Genomic DNA, 5,660 nt, shown 5'->3' on the forward strand with positions numbered 1-5,660 from the left:
CAAAGACCTTGTGTGCACATATGCATGGCCCATAGACACAGACAGTGGGGTGGTGAGGGCCGGGGGCAGGGTGGGCTGGAGGGGGTTGATGAGGGGAAAGGGGGACATGTAACTTTCAACAATAAAGACTTTTTTAAAAAATGCGTCTATACCTGCCTTCTCCACTCCCTACCTTCCCAGCCTCTCCTCACCCCGCTCTCAATTCTTGTGAGGTCACCCAACACCCTCCCTGCTGCCCAATCCAGCTGAGCCCACATTCCTCCCAGAAATCCCCTGGCTTCTCAGGGCCTCCTTCTCCCACCGCACAGAGCACCCACTCAGCTCCCTTTGCTGCCTCCACCCCCTCCTTCCACCCTGTGATTGCTGGGGTTCCTCCTGGACCCCCTGCTCTGTGCCTAGCACCTGTTAAATATTTGTTGAGAAATGAATGATAGGAAATTAATGTCAGGCTGCTGTGGGTGCCCAGAGCAGAAGCCCATCCCACGGAGGGGAGGGCTCTAGGGATAAGGGAGGCCTGACCAAGAGGTCAAATAATGGGGGGCGAGGGCCTGGGGCCTTCCAGCCCAGCATCTGTCTAGAGCAGTGGTTCTCCACCTTCCTCATGCCGCGACCCTTGAATACAGTTCCTCATGTTGTGGTGACCCCCAACCATAAAATTATTTTCGTTGCTACTTCATCACTGTAATGTTGCTACTGTTATGAATCGTAATGTAAATATCTGATATGCAGGATGTATTTTCAGGGGTCGCGACCCACAGGTTGAGAACCGCTGGCCTAGAGGCAGCCCCTCCTCCAGGACCAGGTGGTTGGCCTGGCCTGCCCCATCCCAGCATGTGCCCCAGGCCTGGCCAATCAGCGCGCCCCAGGCCTCTGGCGGCAGCGATTGGCTCAGACGTGGGCACGTGACCTGGCCAGACCAATAAAAGCCCCTTCAGGACCTTTTTCTGGAGCTTTCAGGGAAGTGCTTCTTCCTGAAACCTGGACCCAAGGACTGGGAAGGTTGAGAGCCTCGGGGCAGGGCCGGGCGGGCAGGCAGGCAGTCGGTGCAGGAGGCAGGAGGAGCTGCCGCAGGCCCTGGGGCAAGTGCAGGGCCCTGCAGAGCAGGCCTGCTCCAGGGAGCCCAGCCCACCTCGCCAGCCTGAGGCAAGGAGGGCTGAGTCCTGACAGGATCTCTGAACTCTCCCCAGAGCCCCCACCCTGTAACCAGGCCTGAAATCCTGGCCTTTGAAGTGAGCAACTTGAGTTTCTGTTACCGCTCAGAGAACCCAGAATGATACAAATGATCAGACATTCACCGGTGCAGAACGAGGGAGGACCCTGGGCAGAGGCAGCAGCATCTTCCCTCCGGAGAAAGGCGTGGCGGTCATAGCTGTCTCCGGGGTGAAGCTGCCCGGGTCTGCTCTCAGCTCGTGGAATCCGCCTGAGAATCCCAGCAGATGCACAGCTGTGTCCGGCCCCCACGCCCTGAGTCAGGAAACAGGCTGCCTAACCCAGCAGCGGGCGGGCGGGTGGAGAGGGCAGGTCTCAGCCACAGAGGGTGCAGCCCGGCTCCCTGCACACCTCGGGGCCGGGAGGGCCGGGGGAGAATGTGCCCGAATGCCTGGTTGTACACATAGTGTTCAGAGTGATTCATTATGCAGTTTGTTCACATATTTTAGTGTTATTTTTTATTTTATTGATATTTTTCTTTTTGGGGACAGAGAGGGAAACATCGATTTGTTGCTCTACTTATGTAGGCATCATTGGTTGGTTTTGGTATGTGCCCTGACCAGGGATCAAGCCCACAACCTTGGTATATCGGGACGATGCTCTAACCAACTGAGCTACCTGGCCAGGGAATTTTTGTTGTTAATCCTCACCAGAGGACATTTTTCCATTGCTTTTTAAAGAGTGGGAGGGTGGAAGCTGTGGGAGGGGGGGGGGAGGGGAGAGAGAGACATCAACTGGTTGTCTCCCGCACATGCCCCACCTGGAGCCAGGGATCAAACCTGAAACCCAGGTGTGTGCCCTTGAGCAGGAATCAAACCCTTGACCCTTTGGTGTGAGGGCTGGTGCTCGTTAGAAACACTGGTCGGGGCCAAGGTTTTAGTTTTAGTGTTAGTATTGTTAGATGGCTTCTTAGAAAATTCTTCTAAGTAAGGAACAACTTCCCCCACGGCTGGAGCCAGACCAAGAGTGGTGGGCTGGGCTGGGGTTACCAGGAACCCAGCCCTGAAGCCAGTCTTGGAAGTTTCAAACCCCCAAAACACAATTCAGAAATAGAGACTTTGGGCAGGAGTTTTTGCCACCCCAGGAGTTCCTTTTTTTGTTTTGTTTTGTTTTTTTAAATATATTTTCATTGATTTAAGAGAGGAAGGGAGAGGGAGAGAGATAGAAACACAATGATGAGAGAGAATCATGGATCGGCGCAGCCCCACACTGGGGATCGAGCCCATAACCCAGGCATGTGTCCTGACCGGGAATCGAACCATGACCTCCTGGTTCATAGGTTGACGCTCAACCACTGAACCACGCCAGCCAGGCATCCCCAGGAGTTCTTAACCTGAAGTCTGTGGACAGAATTTGGAGGGACCATGGACCTGGGAGGTTAATTACAGCTTCATTTAAATGAACCTGTAACCGGAACCCAGCATCTTCTTCCATTGTAAATGTACACCGTATCAACAATGGCTGCAACACGGCCACCCACACAAGTCATGATACTGTCTCAGCACATCACAGTTGTTGGAGGGATCACAGAGCAGTGTACACGCATCTCCAAAATCACAGGAGGTATTAGACCCGCGGCCAGATCTTGTTACTTAAGGTGTTAACTCAACAAATAACTCAAAATAGACCCTAACCTAACCATAAGAACTAAAAGTATAAAACTCTTAGGAGAAAACACGGGGAAATCTTCATGACCTTGAGTTAGGCAAAGGCTTCTTAAACACAGTTCCAAAGCATAAGGAACAAAAGCTATATACGGTAGATTGGACTTCACCAAAATTAAAATCTTTTGTGTTTCAAATGATACCATCCAGAAAGTAAAAACAGCCCTGGTCAGGGTTGCTTAGTGGTTAGATCGTCACCCCACTCTCTCAAAGTTTTCATTCCCAGTCAAGGGCATGTCCCTGGGTTACAGGTTTGATCCCCAGTCCCCATGTAGGAGGCAACCAAAGGATGTGTCTCTCTCACATCGATGTCTCTCTCTCTCTTCCTCTCTCTCTCCCTCCCTCCCTTCCACTCTCTAAAAATCAACAGAAAAAATATCCTTGGGTGAGGATTAACAACAAAAAAAGAAAGTAAGTAAAAAGCCCAGAAGTTAGGAAACAAAGAAACTAAGGCGATAAAAGGAAAGCTTGCTCCATATTCATCACTCAGGCTTTGGAAAACTGACTCCCCTGAGTTACTGTACTAGTACATCTGCAAATAAAGGGTTTTTCCTGAAAAAAAAAGAAAAGAAAGTAAGTAAAAACAGTCCATACAATGGGCAACAATATTGGCGAATCATGCCTGGTAAGGGACTTTATCCAGAGGATATAAAGAACTCACTACTCAGTAATAAAAAGATGAATAACCCAGTTTTAAAATGGATAAAGTATCTGAAAAGACATTTTTCCAAAAAAGACATACAAATGGCCAATAAGCCCGTGAAAAGATGCTCATCGGGGAAAAGAGTCAAAAGTGCAATGAGCTCCGCTGGGGAGGCCGGGCGTCGGGGAGGACGTGGAGGAGCTGGGCCCTCGCGCCTGCGGGTGGGACTGGAAGGGGTGCAGCTGCTGTGGGAGGGTCTCACGCTGCTCCAAGAGTTCAACAGGGAGCTGCCGCCCTGGCCGGGTAGTCAGCTGGTTAGAGCATCATCCTGATTCTTCAAGGTTGCAGTTCCGTCCCCGGTCAGGGCTCATACAAGAAAAAAAACAACGAACGCATAAATAAGCTGAACAAAAAATTGACGTTTCTCTCTTTCCCTAAAATCAATTTAAAAATAAACAAGCCCTGGCCAATGTTCTGAGTGGTTAGAGTGTCCCTTGTCCTGCCCACTGAGGGTCTTGGCTTCAATTCCCAGTCAAGGGAGGTAGCTGTGTTGTAGGGTCAATCCCTGGCCCTGGTCTGGGTGCATGTGGGGGGCAACCAATCAATGTGTCTCTCCCACATCAATGTCTCTCTCTCTCTCTCTCTCTCCTCCTCCCTCCCTTCTCCACTCTCTCTAAAAATAAATGGAAAAAAATATCCTCGGGTGAGGATTAACTAAAAAATAAATAAAGCATGGAGCTCTCATATGACCCAACCATTCCACCCTTAGATACATAACCAAAAGAATTGAAAACATATGTCCACACAAAAACTTGTATATATGTTCACAGCAGTGTGATTCACAATAACCAAAAAGTAGAAACAACTTAATATCCTTTAACTGATGAATGGATGAACAAAATGTACTCTCTGAAAAACAAATATAAAAACAAAAACAAGCCCGGCCAGTGTGACTCAGTGGTTGAGTGTCAACCTATGAACCAGGAGATCACGATTCAATTCATGATTCATGCCAGTGTGGGGCGTGCAGGAGGCAGCTGATCAGTGATTCTCTCTCATCATTGGTGTTTCTATCTCTTTCTTTCCCTCTCCCTCTCTCAAATCAATAAAAATATATATTAAAAAATAAAGAAATACTAAAAGCAAAAAAAAATAAAATTAAACATAAAATGTAGTCTCCAATGGAATATTATTCAGCCATAAAAAGGAATGAAATACTATCACATGCTACAACATGGATGAGTCTTTTTTTGTTTTAACTTAGGCAATTTATTTAGTTAGTTATAAATAAATATAAGAGAGAGAGAAACATTGATTTGTTGTTCCACTTACTTATTCATTCATTGGTTGATTTTTAAAATATGTTTTAACAATATTTTACTTACTGATTTTTTTTTTAGAGAGAGAGCAAGAGAAACATTGATTTGTTGTTCCATTCATTGGTATGTGCCCTGACTGGCGATCGAACCTGAAACCTGGTGTATGGGGATGACCCTATAATTAGTTCACCTATTATATTTTATTATATTTCAAGACCCTATTTTATTTTTTTAATTTAATTTATTGGGGTAACATGAATGAATCTTGAAAAAGTTATGTTAAATGAAAGAAGCCACTCACAAAAGACTTCATGTTCCATTATCTCATGTATATGAAACGTCTGGAATGGACACATGTACTGAGACAGGAAGTAGATTGCCGGTGGCCGGGGGCCAGGAGGGGAGGGGACTGGGCAATGGCTGCTAATGCGCGGAGGGCTTCTTTCTGAAGCGAAACGTCGCCTGAAATTGATTGTGGGGATGGATGCACCAAATCCATTGACTTACACGGTTTAAACAGGTTCACTTCACAGATGAGAGATGGAGGCCCAGCTGGGGGCTGTCATCAAGGTAGGACTTGGGGGGAGCATCTGGCCCAGGTCCTTTTCTGCCCTCTTTTTTGTTTGTTTGTTTGTTTTGTTCTTAAACTATATTTTTATTGATTTCAGAGAGGAAGGGAGAGGGGGAGAGAGATAGAAGCATTAGTGGTAAGAAAGTCATTGACCGGCTGCCTCCTCCACGCCCCACACTGGGGATGGAGCCCACAACCCCGGGCATGTGCCCTGACCGGGAATCGAACCGTGACCTCCTGGTTCATAAGTCGAC

Source organism: Myotis brandtii, unplaced genomic scaffold (genome assembly GCF_000412655.1).
Source record: "Myotis brandtii unplaced genomic scaffold, ASM41265v1 scaffold819, whole genome shotgun sequence".
NCBI classification, from domain to species: domain Eukaryota; kingdom Metazoa; phylum Chordata; class Mammalia; order Chiroptera; family Vespertilionidae; genus Myotis; species Myotis brandtii.